Here is a 20420-nt window from a genome sequence, read left to right as displayed (position 1 = left end):
CACACACGCACACACGCACACACGCACACACGCACACACGCACACACACACACACACACACACACACACACACACACACACACACACACACAGTGTTTCTACCTCTTTAACAGTCTGGTTCTCTGTTGTCAGTTGTTGTTTCTCTATGACTTTATTTTATTGTCTCTGATATATTCCCTTACAAATTCTGCTCACTGAAATGCTTTACCACACACATTTGTCACACAGCGCTCTCTCTCCGACACACACACACACTCACAATGCATTCAATAATTCCATCGCTCCAGTTCCAAAAAGGAACCATAGAACCATAGGCTTCCCAACCTCTATTGCCCTCTTAGCGTATTATTCTGCAATATTCATCGCTCCATTGGAGAGGTTTCATAAGCCGGAATATTCAGTGGCCTGGAGCTGGTGTTCTTTGTGTTCTCTCACCCGTTCTGCCTCTCATTAGTCCCAATATCACTGGTACTGTGAGTGACCCTGAATTAAGATTTTGGAGGATTCTTTAAGTCCTTATATGTATATTTATAACACTTGTTAACATACGCCACGTACGTAAGGTACCTAATTTACGTAATGCACATACTTTACTTAACTTACGTTCACGTACCAGGGCTTGACTGGGTTGCCAGGTTGCCTCTGGCAACGATTTTGAGAAATTGGCAACCAATTCTTAAACTTTGGTTGTCATCAGTGGCAACCACTTTTTAACATGGAAAAAATAGGGACAGCAAAAAGCCCAATGTTCACCCCAAAATTCATATTGTTTAAAATATTTGTTGCATTAGTGATGTTTAAATATTGCTGTTGCAGAACCAGAACCAGACAATGCGGCACATGCGTTGGTGCGTGAGTACCAGATGCACCGGAACTAAAAAAAACAAGTACATTTGTGAAGTCTTGGGAGGCGAAGTATCCCGGTGTCTTTGAACTAGACTGAAAGAAGGATACTGTAAAGCCTCTACTACACCTGGATAAGTGACACATCCTCCAGAACCACAGGATAGATGAGAACTGGAGCTCATTGACGGGCCGATGAACTCTACCATTCGTAAGTTTTCCATTATTAACCCGAAGAAGAACTGCACAGTATCTTACTCAAAATAAAAGGTGGCAAATCTGGCAATCATATTTTCATTTTCAACCATGTGTACGTAACGTACTTGCTACTTTGCTATCAAAACAAACATGGGACTTTCACCCAGGAGACCGCTGTTTGTGTCCCTTGTGAGACATGACTTACTTTATCTCACTTCCCTAAGTTAACTTACTTAAAGTACCCAACATACTGTACGTCCATAAGTTACGTAACAGACGTTTCTTTTAACCCAAACATGATCCTTTCCTAAACCTAACCAAGTAGTTTTGGTTCAATTCACAACATTAACCACGTGTTTGAATCAGGCCCACTGCTCCAACCTTCATATATGTGGTTTTTGGGGGTCATTGGCAAACAACGTCTTCAGTTGTTTAGATATGAAGATGTGTTGAAATGTCCAACTAACATACGCCAGGTGGCCAGAAGCACAACTCCAAATGAAAGATCACGGTTCTTTACGCCTGCTCTACTAACACATTAGCCATAACTATTTTATAAGACAATCATGTGTTAGTTTTGTGTTTCAGGTTTTTTTAATGCCCCCAAGTGGACAAAAGAAATGCATTAATGCAGCTTTAAAGCTGATATGTCGCGAAGGCCAAATGCAATGCAACTCTGACATAATATGAATTTTAATCAGAAGCATCACAGTGTAACTGGTGTTAAGTAAAACATTATGTGTGTGTGTGTGTGTGTGTGTGTGTGTGTGTGTGTGTGTGTGTGTGTGTGTGAGAAAGAGGAAGAGAGAGAGATGATGATGAAGGTTGTTGGGTGCAGACGGCTGTTGCACTCTGAGGGATTAAAAACTATATCTGTACCCACAATCCCCTGCTCCAGCATCCGCCACCTCTCCCTCTCTGAACACAGCCTTCTGCTACATAATCACCTCATCCTCCCAAACACTGACAGCTCTCACGCAAGCACACACAAACACACACACAGGCCACAGATTGGCAGAACATCAAACACATAACTGTTCCATGAAAATACAAGAGATTTTCTGGATGATATTTATGTGCTCATGCGTGTGTGTGGGAGAACATGACCCCCCCGTCACTGGGATGTACAGATAGCAGGAACCTGTTGTGACTATTTTGTCCAAAACTGACTGAATTTACAACTTTTTTTCACATTACAGTAAAAATAATGTTACAGATATACTGTAGATATAAACGGCTGATTCTAAGTAGGAAACACAGCGATTCTTAGTTTTACTAAAGAAAACATACCTATTAATATCCTATTCCATATCTGCCAACAGATTCCTCTATAACGCTACACACACTGTGCCTTTAAATCACTCGTTGGTACCACTGAAGAATGAATCTGTTCACATGAGTGGTTCTTGTGTGAGGCCCAATATGATCATGTGGACTGTCTGTCCACACCACTTTCAACTACTGCCAATGTGCCGTTGAGCAAGACAAAAGACCTGCTGACACTGACTGATCGGACATTTGTGAAATACCGAAGACAGAAGTACAAGAAGACGTCAGGGTTCAGGCTGGTCTTGCTCCACGGTGTGATGCATGTTGGTTCTCCAGCTGAGCCACAGTGATGAGTCACAGTCCAATATAAATGGAGGCTGTGCCAATGATGTAACAGCTATGATTGGAGAGGTTGGGTTTTGGTGGTCCAGCCTGCTGGAGGGTTCACGCACAGTTGAAGGGATACAGAGGCACCGAGACAGGAGAAGAGGGAGAGAACAACAGGGAGCGTTTGTGCTTTTGTCATCCAAAAATAAATGGCATCAAGAGGAAGAACGAAGTGAAAGTGTAGCCAGGGAGAATCACTAGCACTGAAGCAACTGTGTGTTCAGGAGCAGTCATCGGTTTGTCTGATTCATGAGGGCCCTCTCTTCAGGTAGCTCACTGAACATCTTTCATCTGAGCAGCAATACATCTGAGCAGTGGAATACTCATTGTCATTAGGCATCAACTTCAAGTAGGAATATTGTTTTTTTTGGATGTAATTTTGTGCATGTGAACGTAGTTAGTATGAACGTCACCAAAAACTCTGTACTTTAAAGTATTTGTTATCTCCTCTCTTACGTTCTCACTTAAATGTACAGATTGACAGCATTATCACGTGAAAAGCTCAAAAAGGTCATGTGTTATGATCAGAGTGAGAGCTGGAGCTCCACCTCAGTGGGTTCAGACTATATGTACAAGTTTACCCATTCACCTCTAAAAGCAGCTGCACTGCAACTTGAGAGTGAGTGCTGAGCTGTTCCATGTAAACCTGCTGACACTGGACATCAGATGGTATCAGATGAAGCATAATGTGTGTGTGCACTGTAATAAGGTCATACTGGATGAAAAACACAAGAAAAACTACCAAGAGGTGTGATTATTATATATATGTGTGTATTAGTATCAACACATATTGCGCTGGTGAGTGTTGATTACTGGGAGGTCATTAAGGATGTCCTAAAAAAAAAATACACACAACTTAAAGATGCACTGATCAATATTTTAATTTTAACAATATATCCCATTTCGAAGTTGGAAGGACATTTTTATGGTGTTAAAGCATCTGACAGCTAACTGTCACTGCTCTCATCAACATCACCTCTGTCCTCTGTCCTCTAGAGCGGCTGTTTGGAACGACTAGCAACACTCTGATGTGGTCGGACAAAACGTCAAACAAACTAGCTCCAAACGAGCATAAGCCGACCCTTACATATTGGAGTTGGGCAATTGGAAGAATATATCGGCTATCGGTGATTAGTACATCGCCGTTTGGTTGTTTTTTTACCTCCACTCATTAATATCCAATATCCATTTAATGTGTGTGGTTGGATGCTAAAATGACGAACTACTCCTTTTCAGTGTTAATGTGTTTGACGTCTACGATGACAATGGCAGCAGACACAGAGGACCAATGACTGGCCTGATGAAGTTAGGAGCTAACAGTAGACAGCTCAGATGTGTCTGGGAGACCATTAGGGAGCTCACAAATGTCCACTCTGAAAGTTGCGGATGCATCAGTTGAATTAGTTGAAATCGTGGCTCGAGAACCCTTTTCTTCTTTTCTTGTCTTTTTACAACACAGATACACACTGACAGCAGGGATTCTGTCCGATTAGAGGATGGAAATAGTTTATGTGGATGGTTACATGAGAAAATGATCCTTCTCTGTGACTAAGCAGGAAGGACAAAGGAGAAAGCAAATGCACCACCAAGACTGTAACTTAGACTCGTTGCATCTAACGTGTTAACAAAACGCTGTCATGGCTGCCCAGCCAGTCGCCATGGTGACTCAGCTGCTTCTCGCTGTCTCCTTCTTGACGGGCACAAACTCCGACGCACACGCACAGCATGTCTCTGATGAGCGGCAGTTTAAATTACTGCTGACAACATACTGTGTCGACCTATCCACACACACCCACACACACACACACACACACACACACGGCGTCGGTACATGAGCGAAAGGTGCAGACAGTGGGCTAACTCAGCAGACCGATGACTAAATGTGCAGATCTGTCAAATGTGGCTCTGTGCAGCATTTGTGTCCTGTGCGGTGTTTTCAAAGTGAGAGGGGATCAAGGGAAGGAGACGAGATGAGAGAAAACTCTTCATGAAGGAGACCAAACACTGGAGGTAAAATGAGAACAGTTCAAGCTCTGCAGTAAATGATACCGCATCGTTTCACCTCTCTACTTCCTCTTATTGTGTTGACATTCAAGCTCCAAATGTCTGAGTCTGATCTTGTGTTTTTATTGGAATGTGGTTAAAGGACAACACAATTTATTTTAGATTGGTAATTTATTCATATGTGGGTCACTGAGTTGCTTGACTTTATCAAGCTTGTCATGAAATGTTTTTCACAAGAACAAAAAATATATACTTTTAGGAAAAGTATCTATTAGTGATGTAACAGACCGTTGTTGATCTGTACTGATCCCCCTCACAGTTCTTCACGCATGTGAACCTCAGATTAATGACACAGTTTAACATTAACCATCACAGTGTGAAATAAAGTTTCACTGACGATCTTTATTCAGTAAAATATGCCATCAGGACATCATGGATATTTCTAGTCTCTGATCTTTGATAATGTTTCATTATAAACAACCAATCAGTGTTCAAACTAACAGGAGGAGAGCTAGTAACGTTAGCAGCACCGCTAACAGCTAACCAACCATTATGATGCCTTCAGGTTCTGTTCAGTGAAAACGAGTATTGGGCGAAGGTAAATTATAATGTTAACATGATGTGTTCACATGTAATCTGTAAAATGTAGATTTAGTGAGAAACCTGAATAAATCTAGTTCTATGAAGGAGATGTTTTCACAACATAAATAGATATTAGAGATTAAATATGACCTGTTTACACTAGCTATAAGCAGCTTATAACACATCATTAAAACTACTACAAGACTTGTTTTAACTCGATTAAAATACATTCTTTTATTTCCTTATCATTTGAATTGTGTGTTTTTATGAAGAAAAAAAAATGCTTTAATTACTATAACAAAGTAAAAGGATAACATTTATCATTTTTGATGGTTTACAGACTTCAGTCATTGAAATGATTTTTGGCAAAATAAATAGTCTTGATCCATGTAGACCAGCTGCTATAATCAAACAATAAAGGGAAGTTAATGGTTTGCTAACTTCTATAGATACATGCAGCCGATACTAATTGCAGATCATTTATGATCCATATTGGCAGATCCATATTCCTTTGTTGTTTGAATTCTAAATGTTATCCTTTTACTTTGTTATAGTCATTTATAGTGCTTTTTACTTCATAAAAATGAACAATTGAAATGATAAAGAAATAAAAGATGTAGTTTTATGAATCAAAACAAATCTTGTCATTAGTAGTTTTAAAGCTCAATTCTCATAACAGCTCATAATTCATCTCTAATATCTATTCGTCAGCCCGAATAAACAGCATGGAGCAGCCACCCTGTGGACCCAACACCTGCAGGGACAAGCATCGGGGTCGGGTGCAATGCAGACCGGGCGGCGGGTCAGGCGGGAGGCCTGGGCGAGCCGATAGCCGGCAGCATAGACTAGCTCTAGGGACGTGGAACGTCACCTCGCTAGCGGGGAAAGAGCCAGAGCTGGTGCAGGAGGTGGAGCGATACCAGCTAGATATAGTTGGACTCACCTCCACACACAGCGCTGGCTCTGGAACCAAGCTCCTGGAGAGGGGTTGGACTTTGTCCTTTTCTGGAGTTGCCCATGGTGAGAGGTGCCAGGCGGGAGTGGGGATACTCACGAGCCCCCGGCTGAGCGCCACTGTGTTGGAGTTCTCCCCGGAGAACGAGAGGGTCACCTCCATGCGCCTACGGGTTGCGGGTCGACTCCATAGTTCTCCTGGGGGAATTCAACGCTCACGTGGGCAATGACGGAGAAACCTGGCGGGGGGTGATTGGGAGGAACGGCGGTAGAAAGAGCACTTTGAGGAACTCCTAAACCCGACCAACATGTCCTCTGTAGAGGAGGCAGCGCCTGAAGATCTAGGGGGAGGCTCACCCATATCCCTGGCAGAGGCCGCTGAGGTAGTCAAAAAGCTCCTTGGTTGCAAGGTGCCAGGGGTGGATGAGATCCACCCTGAGATGTTGAAAGCGCTGGACATAGCTGGGCTGTCCTGGCTGACACGCCTCTTCAATGTCGCATGGGGGTCGGGATCAGTGCCCATGGACTGGCAGACCGGGGTGGTGGTTACCATTTTCAAAAAGGGGGACCGGAGAGTGTGCTCGAATTACCGGGGTATCACACTACTCAGCCTCCCGGGGAAGGCTTATGCCAGGGTGCTGGAAAGGAGGCTCCGACCGTTTGTCGAACCTCAGATTCAAGAGGAGCAATGCGGATTCCGGCCCGGCCGTGGAACAGTGGACCAGCTCTTTACCCTCGCAAGACTACTGGAGGGGTTCTGGGAGTTTGCCCAACCAGTCTACATGTGCTTTGTGGACTTGGAGAAGGCTTTCGACCGGGTCCCTCGGGGGTTCTTGTGGGGGGTGCTGCTGGAGTATGGGGTGCCGGACCCATTACAACGGGCGATCCGGTCTCTGTACGACAGCAGTAGGAGCTGTGTCCGCATTCTCGGCAATAAGTCAGACACGTTCCCGGTGGGTGTTGGCCTCCGCCAGGGCTGCCCTTTGTCTCCGGTCCTGTTCGTGACTTTCATGGACAGGATATCTAGGCGCAGCCTGGGGGTGGAGGACGTCAGGTTCGGGGGTCTCGGGATCGCCTCTCTGCTGTTTGCAGATGATGTGGTCCTGTTAGCCTCCTCGGATCGTGACCTCCAGCATTCACTGGGGCGGTTTGCAGCAGAGTGTGAAGCAGCGGGGACGAGAGTTAGCACCTCCAAATCTGAGGCCATGGTGCTCTGCCGGAAACCGGTGGATTGCTCCCTCCAGGTGGGGACGGAGTGCCTATCTCAAGCGAAGGAGTTCAAGTATCTCGGGGTCTTGTTCACGAGTGAGAGTAAGATGGAGCAGGAGATCGACAGACGGATCGGTGCGGCTGCAGCAGTAAAGCAGGCGCTGCACCGGACCGTCTTGGTGAAGAGGGAGCTGAGCCGGAAGGCAAAGCTCTCAATTTACCACTCGGTCTACGTTCCTACCTTCACCTATGGTCACGAACTCTGGGTCGTGACCGAAAGGACAAGGTCGCGGCTACAAGCGGCCGAAATGAGCTTCCTCCGTAGGGTGGCCGGGCTCAGCCTTAGAGATAGGGTAAGGAGCTTGGTCATCAGGGGGGAGCTTGGAGTCGAGCCGCTACTCGAAAGGAGTCAGCTGAGGTGGTTCGGGCATCTAATTAGGATGCCTCCTGGACGCCTCCCATTGGAGGTTTTCCAGGCACGTCCAACTGGGAAGAGACCCCGGGGGAAGACCCAGAACATGCTGGAGGGATTACATCTCCCAGCTGGCCTGGGAACGCCTCGGGATCCCCCAGAATGAGCTGGAACATGTTGCCGGTGAGAGGGAAGTCTGGGTCAGCCTGCTTGGCCTGTTGCCACCGCGACCCGACCCCGGATAAGCGGAGGAAAATGGATGGATGGATATCTATTCGTTGTTGTGAAAACATCTCCTTCATACTACTGGATTTATTCAAGTTCATCACCAAAACTAGGGCTGGGCGGTATACGGGTTCAATCGTTATAAGTTACCTTCGCCCAAAACTCATTTTCACGGAACAGAGCCTGAACGCATCATAATGTAACTGAATGGATTAGCCATTAGCGGTGCTGCTAACGTTATTAGCTCTCCTCCTGTTGATTGAAACACTGATTGGTTGTTTATAATGTAACATTATCAGAGACTACAAATATCAATGATGTCCTGATGGCATATTTTACTGGATAACGATTGTCAGTAAAACTTTATTTCACACTGTGATGGTTAACTGTCATTAATCTGAGGTTCACATGCGTGAAGAAATGTGAGGATCCCCCTCACGGTTACAGTGGTTACACCACTAACATTTACTCAAGTAGCCTACTGTACTTAAAGCACAATTTTGAAGTACTTGTATATTACTTGGGTATTTCTATGTTCTGCTTTTTTATATTTCTGCTCCACTACATTTTAGAGGGAAATAACTGAGTGATAAACACTTTAATGCATCAATAACATCCAAAAATATACAGTATTCTGAATGGGCCGCTCAGCACAATGAGTACTGTTACTGTTAGTATTTGAAGTATATTTTGATGAAGTCAGACCTTGAATGCAGGACTGTTCACCGTCTCGCCCAGCTCCTCAGACTGCTAGAGTCTCAGAGCAAAAGCACTTAGCGTGGTTTATTTATGTAAAGGAGAGAGTGGGAGGAGAGACAAAGGACAAAAGAAAGGATGCAAAAAGAAGCAGATGGAAGCAGCTCAAGGCTGTATGTGTCCTTTGGAAAGGAAACGTAATAAGTCAGTGTCCTTTGCTCAGCGTTTCCTTGGGCAAGACCTACAATTTAAAATGTAACACAAGGCTCACTTTATTCTGAGGCATGTATCAATGGTGGTGAGTCCAACCTCAAGCCCCGTATTTGGACTTTCTGAATTTGTGGAACACCGACTTCAAACTGAGTTGGTTCAACAATTTTCACATAAATAGTTACTAATAGTAAGCAGACATTTGCAATGCCCTCAATCTAGTTTACTTATACTGTATATATACACACTATACTATGCTACTGTATACTGTACATATATTGATACTTTCACCAGTGCATGTACCCACATAACTATAAAACCAAATAAAAAATATTACAATGAAACCTTGTTTATCAACATCATGTTTTTGCCATACAGTGTCCAGACAGCTGACAGCTCTAAATCTGTCCATTGAGTTGATTAGTTGTATAAATGTGCAAGTAATGTGCTTGTAATTGTTTTGCCAAACTTTGCAGGAAAGCTATGACTGGAATTTAACAGTGTAGACCAGAGGTCACTAATAGGCGGGTCGTGAACTGATAAATTATTGAGAATTATTACATTTTGACTGGTTTAGCGGGCCAAGGACCATGAGGCTACTCAGCCAATCAAATCTGTGCAGTGTGCACGGAGTCAGTGAGTGAGAAATACTGGCGTGGCTTTTTCTAAAGAGAAAAGTAGACAACATAAAAACAGAGCTTTTAAAAATAATGGACTTGTAAATGTTCAAAACGTTTCATGTGTTCCAAACCTGGAGCCGTTATTGAAGGCAGCAATGTGGAGCACCACCACGAGACAAAGCACACATCTTCTGAACAAACATAACTGCTCATATCTGAGGGCACAGAAAATAAACGATCTAACTTCAATATGACTATATTTGTTTTAATCAATAAAAATACATTCTTTCATTTCCTTATCCTTTGAATAGTGTGTTTTTAGGGAGAAAAGAAATACTATAAATTGCTGTAACAATGTAAAAGTATAACATTTAGAATTTTTGATTGTTTACTGACTTCAGATTCGTTGAAATGATTTTTGAGACGGTAGCAATAAAGATAAACCGTCTGGATCCTTGTAGACCAGCTGTAAAATCAAACAATAAAGGGATCTGTATCTGACAACATGGATCATCAATGATTGGTATCAGCGGCAACAAAATGTGATCAGGGATCTCTAAAAGTTAGATTAGTGAGCTTTTAACTTTTGTGCCGATCCGATCTGTGAGCTTTATGATCCGTTGCACCACTATAAAACAATTATCGACTCATCTTGATGCATCAACATTTTTTATTTCCACATGTTTGTTTTTTTTCTCACTGGGACTATTTCTAAAACAGCATATTTGTGAGGATTGAGAATTAAAAAGCAGATCAATTTAATTCCATTATCTTTTATTAATTAAATATTAGTAAAAAAATTGAAGAGATATGTAAACTGCCAGGTTACATTTCCCAGCATTGCCAAGAGAACAGCATCGTCGTAGTAAAAACACAAACTTCAGTATGCTCTCAATCACTTGACATAAAAGCTTATTCATTCATCAAGCTTAAATCATATCGACTTATCCTTCAACCAAATCCTCCTGTTATGGACAATGAGCATTCTGTACCAGCTCTCATACAAGAATAACACTTTCTCTAGAACATGTGCTAAAACTACAGTTATAAAGCGCACGGTAACACTAGATCCTGTAGCAATGGATGTCCATGCATCGCATGTTACTTCCTCAGTGATTCCATGACTTTAGCTTTATTTTTGTTATCGCTGTGTCCATATGTTGTATCTCGGTAGAAAGTGTCCAACAGAGGGCCAAAGTTCTGGTTCTCAATGACTGAGTAGGGGCCCAAATAATGAAAGCTGCAATCTACTTCGGGATTCACTTCGCCCTTTCCGAGTCGGGTGGAAGAAGAAGAAGAACAAGTAAAATGCTTTCAATACATTAGCTTTTAAGCCAGGGGGCGCCGGTCAGATTGTATCCATATTAGTATTAGCTAGTATTTAGCCTAGCTTAGAAAGTAAACAAGACACACAATAATAATCTTTCAAATACAAAAGAATAGTAACTGTGACTTCTACTCTGGACCCAAAGCTTAAGTGGTGAACCCTTGCTGCTGTCCTGTGCACAGCGTCCATGTTTTAATGCAGTACAGACAGCCGATGGACGGGGGACATTTTGTACTTATCCTCCCCTCACTCTGCCGTCTGAAGCCAGATCTGATCTGAATCCCAGCGACTGCTACCGCTTGTTTCATATCACAAACAAGCGTTGATGGAAGCTGGATGGAGGACGGCTTCACTCTACCATATGATGTCAGGTCTGATCGGATTCTCCGCCCGTTCCCTCAGCAGGAGAGAACGACCTTTGCTGTTTCCCCTGAACTCTCTGTTTGATCAGCTCACTGCATCGCTAGCTTACAGTCAGGGCTACCTTTAAAGATGGTACTGCTCTCTTTGTTTCGTATTTATTGGTTTAATTGCTTTCAAACAGAACAAACATATCAATAATGAATGCTACTATTTACTTCACTCCTACCCGTCATACAGGGTTTTTAGAAAGCCGAAGTGAAACCAGAACCCTCTGTTCCAGAAGAAAACCTCATTCAACGTCACATTAACATTTGCAAACTGCAGATATCGCTGTATCCTGTCCAGGACGGCCGATGAGTAACAAGAAATTGCAGCACAGAAAAAAGTGAATTTACTGTGTCAATGGTCTCGCATAGTTTGTCCAACAGAGAGCGCTCACAATTAGAGTTTTACACTGCAAAATGTCCTGTTCAGTAAGCATCTTGAGCAGGTTCTTATTTTTGAAAAGTGCTTTGTATCAAACTTGTTTGTAGTTGTGGGTTGCTTGGTATGTTATGTGTATCGTTATCTCATTTTTATATCTGCCAAATATCTATGTCAGCATGTGCCTCAAAGATAGACATCCCTTTAGACGGTGATCGCACATTTAAAAACGTTTTGTTTTACTATTGTTCTTTCCTTCATTTAATGATTCTTATATATTTCTGGTTTAGTGGCCTTCAACAAACACCAGTTCCCACAAACCTAGGACCTCAGTGGGTTAAGTGTTACCAGCTTGACAGATGAGGCCTATCGCCCCCTACGGTGTATACATGTTCATTTTCTCTCTGCCATGTCTCTGGCAGCAACCTCCGGTTCTAAAAAGTGAAGCCAATGAGGGAAGTGCCTTAACTTGCAATCTGTCTAATGGCCATCAGGGGGCGACTCCTCTGGTTGCAAAAAGAAGTCAGATTGTATAGAAGTCTATGAGAAAATGACTACTTCTCACTTTATGACATGAGTTTATGGTCTCACTCTCTAGTTTCAAGTCTTCTTCAATACAGCATGATGTTCATTTAGTAAATTATGGTCTATTTAGAGTCAAACAGATCATAAAGCAGGGTATGCTTTAGGGCAGGGCTACCTTGTGGTTGACAGGTCGCTACCACAGTGTTGTCCCGTCTGGGAGTTGTCCTTGTTTTCGGTCATAAAAAAGATAATTGTAACATTGTGGTCGCCTCAAAATGTCTTACACAGCATTTAGTTGTACTTCGCTCCACCTTCTTGTGTCAAAAACCAAGATGGGGACGGCTAAAATGCCAAACTCGAGGCTTCAAAACTAGAGTCCACAAACCAATGGGTGACATCACAGTGACTACATCCACTTATTATATATATTTTTGGGCTGTCCCGTCATTTTAACTGCACAACATTTGGAGAGCATCGATTAAAGGAAAGTGATAGTCACAGAGGTATGCAATTCCAAGGAAGCGGACAACTAGGAACCAGGTCTCAACAGGAACCAAATCACGATTCCAATCCTTAATAGAGCTTCTGTTAGCCCGGATGTCATGTCATAGATTTGGTACTGTATACAAGTCTCTCCTTGATTATAAGACTGATTATAAGATCTTTTAGTTGATTCTTCACTCAAAGAAAAGTATACAAGCTTGGCAAAGGAAACATAAAAAACTATATTCAGAACCATTTTCTAATCTATTTTTAGCAAATTAAGGGCCACATAATAACTGATGTTTACTTACAGAGAGTAAGTAAACATCAATGGCTCTGGTCCCAAGTGTACTTCAGCGTACTGTGTCTATTTAAACCCCAAACCTGGAGCCCGGCTGTCCCAGATACAGCTTTGTTGTTTGGATTGAGTCAGTGCACAGGTTTCTGTTAATGCTACGCTGTCTCCAGAATGATCAGTGTGGTAGTGAGTGAACTCTGTGATTCTTTTTTTACCCAGGCAAGATCACCATGGCAACCACAACAACTGAAGCAGGAGCGTGTTTGAGTTCAGCTCTCTGTAAAAAAATGAAGTCGCCATTCAACAAGAGCGCTGTCTACAAACGCATTGAGGGCGAACACTACAGACAGAACGTGTCCTCTCCCAGTTACCAGGACCATGGAGTGGACTTCAGGACTTCACAGTGTTCTAATGCTGCTTTCATTTGTCCTCCAGTGATGATTACACATCTATCAGACACAGTAAACGTTCGGAAGGATTTACTCCGTGAATCCCACTGTGGCAATAAAAATGGCTTCTAACAGATAGCTCATAGCATACATAATCCTTCAAGGTCATCAATAATGAATACAAACTACTACCCTACATTAAGTGTACCGAACGTCTTGCAACACACTGCACCCATATTCTCGTCAGCACAGCGTGAGGCCAGCATCACAATGTTCATAGACTCAAAGGAAAATGACAATATTGCATGAATGAAAAGTTGTGTCTTCATCAGCAGACTGTTATCTTGGCACTGACTCTAGTGTTGTCCCACATTCTCATTTCCAAAGCATCTAGGTCTAGAGATAATATCTATTCTATTGGTAGTAGAAAGGATAACGGGCCCAGTAGTAGGCCAATAAAGGGCTGTTTGAGCTAAAATACATTGAACTCCATGTCTGAGTAACACTTTATAAATATCTGCTGTATAAGATACCAAGAATGCATACACATATGGCTAATTCATTTTAAGATTGAAGCTTTAAAGCTGCATTAAATGATTTTTTTAGCCACTTGAGGGCAGTAGAATAAACTGAAAGCACAACATCTGCCATACTATCAACATACAAAGTTATTAAAGTCCCAGTGACACAGAAGTCAGAGCGTCTTTCTCTTGCAACCTCTTTCTTTTACAGTGGTGCGTTTTCCCCCGCTCAGCGGGTCAGTGATGGTTGCTCTCCGGCGCTCGCCGGGCACATTTCCTGTGACCGGCTCTAGGGTCGGCTTGGAAAGGCCGGATCTATACATGAAATGGCCTTTTCCTCTGGGGGTGATGTGTAATGTGTTAAAATGACATGCTGCCACCACAGAAACAATTTACGTGCAAACAATTAATGTTCAGGCAACAGAGCTCCTTGGTTAGGTTTAGGAAAGAAAAGATCACGTTTCGGGTTTAAATAACTTCTGCATTCTGAGTAATTTCAAATAAATCAGCGTTGACTTTTTGGTTTTACATGGGACATGAACGCCGGGTGATGTCTTGTTTGACCCGTCCATCCACCCGTCCTACCTGGTCGCATTACGTGCCACCACCCTGGTCATGTCACTGTCTTGTTGACTTACTAACTGACTGGAGCGCCGACACATTTCCTGTAAAAGTAGCTGATTATAATGTTGTAAAATGAATTATACCGTGACTGACCGGTTGGATGAGTGGTTGATGTCTGTGTCACTGGTGACCTCAGTGACTCAATGGCTGACTGCCCTGGTAAGTGGACTGAATATGCTGACCATACCTGGTTGGCTGGACCGCTAGCCTGCCTTCCTGCCTGCTTGGCAGGTAATCTGGGAGGGATTGCGTGTAATCCCACCAATCTCTAAAGCGAAAATCATGGCATCATCATTACAACAGCTATGCATTAGAACATCTCTGATAATCCGTCCAGCTTCCTGCTTGTAGTCTCAGGCAAACATCAGCCTGGTTCTCTATACAATACTCAGAGCATTAATATAGCAGCAAACAACAATTTGCTATGTAAAGATGTAGTAATGTCTACTTTAGGGCAGGGAGATATGGAGAAAATCAAATATCACAATATATTTGAGCAAATACCTCAATATCAATATTGCAATGATATTGTCGTGTTGTACATTTTTGCTTTTACAAAATATTTACACAATGCGATTTTTGATAAATAATCATCAGTAATGTGGATATAATGACTAAGTGTGTAAATGCAAATAATAGTTCAACTAGAATAGTCTGGTAATTTCAGAATATGACATCACTTTACCGTAATGCAGCCTTTACAGTATATCCAGGAAAAGACAACACCTCTGTCATATCGCGATATCCAAAATCTGAGACAACATCAATATAATATTGATATATTGCCCAGCCCCATCTACCTGAGCTCTGCACTGCGATGATTACGATGATCGTTATCCGTCAATATTCAGTCAAATTGTGATCAGGACGACGGCATTCATGCTTTTATAGTCTCTGATCTCTGATAATGTTACATTGTAAATAACCAATCCGTGTGTAAATCAACATGAGAGCTAGTAACGTTAGCAGCACCGCTATTGAAGGTTCACTTCAGTTACATTATGATGCGTTCAAGATCTGTTCAGTGAAAATGAGAAGTGGGCAAAGATAAATTATAACGTTATCATTATATGTTCACATGTAATCTCGTAAAATGTAGTGTTTTTAAGAAACTTTAAAAAATCCAGTTGTTTGAAGGAGATGTTTTCAGATATTAGAGATGAATTATGAGCCGTTTACTCTAAGCAGCTTACTCTAAGCAGCTTATAATACATCATTAAAACAAGATTTGTTTTAATCAATAGAAATACAATATTGTATTTCTTGTATTCTTATCTTATCAATTGAATTGTTTGTTTTTCTGACGAAAAAAACACTATAAATGACTATAACAAAGTAAAAGCATAACATTTAGAATGTATTTCTATGGTTATTTGATGGTTTAACAGACTTCAGAGTCATTGAAATGATTTTTCGGACGGTGGCAAATTAAATAGTCTGGATCCTTGAAGACCAGCTGTATAATCAAACAATAAAGGGATCTGTATCTGACAACATGGATCATCAATAATTGGCAATTAGTATCGGCGGCAACAAAATGTGATCAGGGATCTCTAAAAGTTAGATTTGCTACCTTTTTTCTTTTGTGCTGATCTGTGATCCGATCCGTGACTGAGCCGTGATCTGATACAAACCGTGAGCTTTATGATCCGTTGCACCACTATTCACAAGCATAACCCAATACTGGGTGTCATCGCAAATACTGAAGCATTTCTAGCACGGTTACCATTATGATAACACAATGCAACTAGCATTTATTTTTATTCCTTCTTACTCATTCTAATAGTATTGTAAAATATTGTCTCCTCTTGCATCTTGCTATGTTGATGATAAAGGAAAGGAATTATTTTTCTTATTCTGCATGCATTTTAAGTCCCTCTGCATATCTGAACCTGCCACTGCAGATTAATTTATGGAAATTCTTTGTTCCCAAGTTCATTTATTACCACATCATTCTGTTGATAATACATCTCCCTCTCTCTTTCTTCTTCCGGCCTCTGTGTGTCATTTCTATTCTTGGCTGTGTGTCTTTCTGACACACCTGTCTATCACTATCTGTCACAAAGATATCTCCCATAAAATACATCGTGTTTGAGAGGGACTGCTGATCAAATCTGAGCAAGGAAGGGGGGAAACTCCCCAAGTTGAATGTTTGTGTGTTATGGAGTGGTTGTTGGAAATTATAAGCAACTATAATCTCTAGACTAAAAGATACAATTATTTCCCCACACAACAAAGCACTGGGACCGACAGGCCTTTCTCAAAGCAGACATTTTGACTTGTCACAGTAGGCAGAGCACAGGTGTTACTAATTACACTAACAAAGGCTCCGTTCCATTAAAGAGTCCCAGTCAGAGTGACAGAGTGAGCCAGCATGCACGTTACCAAGGGACCTGAAATCCAAGCAGCTGAATGGAATTCAGCCGTCATTCATTTCATCATGTACAGCTGTGTTTTGGCTACTGTGACAAGTCAAAATGTCTTCCATGAACAGGGCCTATCACAGCCTCTTGCTCAAGGACACTTGGATGTGCGGTAGGAGTAGCTGGGGATATGAACCGACAACCCTACTATTAGTAGCCAACATGTTCCACTACCTGCTACCATCTCCCCAAGAATATATTAACAGAAGTTACGAATGAATAGAAAGAATATTTCACCCAGGAGCTGTTTGTGTCCCATGTGAACCAAGTACTTTTCTTGCGTTTTTGTTTAGTTTCAATTTTGTAGCCATTTTAAGCCAAACCAGGATGTTTTTTTACCAAAGAGGATTGTTACCTAAACCTAACTCGGTAGTTTTGTAGTGTTAATTGTTGTTCTGTATCGAATTACAACATTAAACCCGTTTCAAACTGTAACCGCCTGTAACCTGGGAGAAAATATGTTTCCATCAGGACATAACTGAGAGAGCCGAGAAAAGAGTTTCCTAATTCTGTAGAAGACAAGGTTGACTATGTCTTATCGTAAATTTGATTTCCAAACGTCTAGTAGCGATTATGAAAAATAAATAACTTAAACTCAAGAGGATTTTTGAACGAATACAGTGTGACATATGGGTGACAGAAGCAGAGACAGCGGCAACACAAATAGACACACAAAGACCAACTGTCGGACCTCTTCAACCACGACAGGAGCCACCAGCAGATCCATCAACACCAAGCATTGTCCTCTGACCCACAAATTTCAAACTCTCCAAAGATATCATAACGTGTCAGAATAAAATGACTGTATAAGATGAGGCACAACACTCCAGAATATTTTTTTTTGTAACAGTGCAGCCATGTTTCTTAGGTTTAAACTTCACACAGCTTGAGTAGTAAATAGAGATGTACCAATCTGACTTTTTCAGTCTTGATACCGATCCCTGCGCTTTGGGTATCGGCTGATACCAGTGTTTGAATAATAAGACGTATGCCTCACTGTGTGGAAGTGACTGGGGTACATGTGTAAGGCAGCATCAGGGTGACTTAAACACTGCTTTGCTAACTTTGTAAAACAAAATGTAACAGATAAAGACAAAATAACAAATGCTTAGTCATTATGAAATATAATAAATTGTACATTGTAATTGGTAAAAACAATCTTCAAGATTAACAGGAATAACAATTCAAGTGATTTATAATGCCTCAACATAAACAGGAATTGAAATACTAGTTTGTATAAAAACATAGAACTGAATTGAATAGATCGGCCTATTGTCAACGATACCCGATCCAGCTATTTGAGTTAGTATCGGCCCCGATATCGGTATCGGTGCATCCCTATTCATAGAGTCTTGCAACAAGCAGCCACAGAACAGACACTGCATGTCTACTCATACTCTAGCACCACTTCTACTGTGAGGGGAGAATTAAGACGTCCCACACCAACAGCAGACCCGCGGCGCGTCCGTGCATGTGGCATCCAATCTATTAATGAGTTTATGGTGCATTAGTCATCCTCAAAACACCGCGCACTGAATTTCACAAGTGAAACCGACTAAAAAGAGCAAAATCAGAAGTAGCCGGAGAGAGAAAGACATGAGCATTGATAGAACAATGCGCACTAATCCACACTGAGACAGAGGATGCAGTGTGTGTGTTTGTGTGGGGGGGGGAGGGGGCGGTATTATTGTATAATGGCAGGCTTACTCCCTGTAGAACATCACAGACTCTTCCATAAACTGGTGCAAGGCTGTGTAACATCAGGAGAAAAAAAGGCCTTTAAAAAACAAGAAGGCACTGACTACTCTGGAGCTGCACCTGCTGCCTGTGAGAAAACTACCCTCCTGTAGTAGATGTTATAGAGCACAAATAGCACCAGAAAGCATCGTCTATAAGGGACTGTAGTCCCATATAAGACTATTAAAGTTAAAGAGGAAAAGCCTAAATTAGCATTGGAAGCAATGACGCTACTCTGCACTCATTAATGAAACCCAGGGAGTACGATGAGCTCGCGTAGGGATATCACAGGAGCATCTTTGGATTACTATAGCCTGGTGGTTTTTCAGCAGGAGGGGTGTAACATCCCGACTGCGGCACCACCATAACAAAGAGACCCGAACCCACGGAGCTCCGTGTGAGAGACAGAGGTCCCCCCTCACACGCCCACTATCCTCCACCGTTTTGACGGGGAAACACCTTACACCACAACGTCAAATTGTCCCGTCCGCAATAAAAATAAGCTAAATATAGGCCCATATCCATGCCGCAGCAGCGCGAGACCTATATAACGCAGTGAATATGACATGAATTTCATCGTTGACTCAGTAACGCGCGAGAGGATGGCGCAGCGCGAGGACACAGTAGGCTAAACGACGAAAAACAAGCAATGACACGTCATAAATCCCATTTAAATGTTAAAATAAGCCACTTTACTCACCGTTTCGATGTGTCCCGTTTTTGTCACAGAGTGCGTTCGTATCTGTGTGTGTGACAGTCAGCGCGCGTGAAGGTGAAAATCTCTCCACCTTTCGCTGCTTGCAGAGCAGACTGGTGCCAGAACTCAGATGCAAGCCCCGCCCTCTTCCCAGTCAGCTCAGCCAATCAGTAGCCCGGAGCAAAAGAAAAAAATAAACATTTTGATGTGAATCTGCAGGCATCAGGGATGCTGCTGCCTTCACAAGCTGCCCTAAATATGAAGCTGTGAATGGATTTGGTCATGGATTTGTAAGAAACAAATTAACACAGTTCATAGTAGTGAATCCAAGGAATTACATGTTATTTCCAAAATGGACTCTCAATGTTCAAAGTGCAAAACAGACAAATACATAAAAAAGTGAAGAAAAGCTATAATTGTTTTAACACAAATGTAGTACCCTAGTACAGACTAACTACTTAACTGGAAAGGTACACTCAGTAGAATGCAGATCTCTGCCAGGTGTGCTGTATTGTAAAAACAAATTTCCCCCTGGGGATGAATAAAGTATCTATGCAAATGAAAGTATCTTACTATAAAAATGCACAGTTACAGTGCAGTAGATAACCTATACATAAAGACGAGTAAATGCACAATAAATCAATAGGGGAGTCATGTAAGAAGGGACCTAAATAAAGAATGAACCGATATGCAAATTGAACAGAGTGAATGCAGCTGTGCCATTAATATCACTACAATATGTACAGTATGGACAGAACCAGTACAGGAGAATGAATGCTACAATACAAACAACAAGCAGGTATACAAATATGGTCATTGTAAATGAAGCCATTGTCTACAGTTGTCTACATATAGATAATTGAGACTAAAAGGTGCAATGTGTAAGATCAGGTCAAAATTTTAGTTGACAAAATGTATTAAATAAACTAGCATTATTAACAGAATATCAAAAGGCTACAGTGTTGACATCATGTCAAAGACATCTGTGTATTGTGTTGCAG

The 20420-nt window shown here is 41.9% G+C and overlaps 1 protein-coding gene across 3 annotated transcripts in view; it reads right to left on the bottom strand.

Annotated features, from left to right (window-relative positions):
- The window catches only part of LOC116399804 (microtubule-associated protein 4-like), a 110738-nt gene extending 91193 nt beyond the window's left edge, over nt 1-19545 (bottom strand). For all 3 annotated transcript variants that reach the window (XM_031877218.1, XM_031877219.1, XM_031877220.1), the window contains exon 1: nt 19423-19545. The gene's annotated coding sequence lies outside the window, so the exon portion shown is untranslated. The remainder of the gene's footprint in view (nt 1-19422) is intronic.
- Nucleotides 19546-20420: the final 875 nt, after the last annotated feature.

The sequence above is a fragment of the Anarrhichthys ocellatus genome, unplaced genomic scaffold, assembly GCF_004355925.1.
Source record: "Anarrhichthys ocellatus isolate YVR2014 unplaced genomic scaffold, GSC_Weel_1.0 scaffold129, whole genome shotgun sequence".
In the NCBI taxonomy this organism is placed as follows: domain Eukaryota; kingdom Metazoa; phylum Chordata; class Actinopteri; order Perciformes; family Anarhichadidae; genus Anarrhichthys; species Anarrhichthys ocellatus.
The sequence above is the reverse complement of the archived record's forward strand: the minus strand, read 5'-3'. Positions and strand labels throughout refer to the sequence as shown.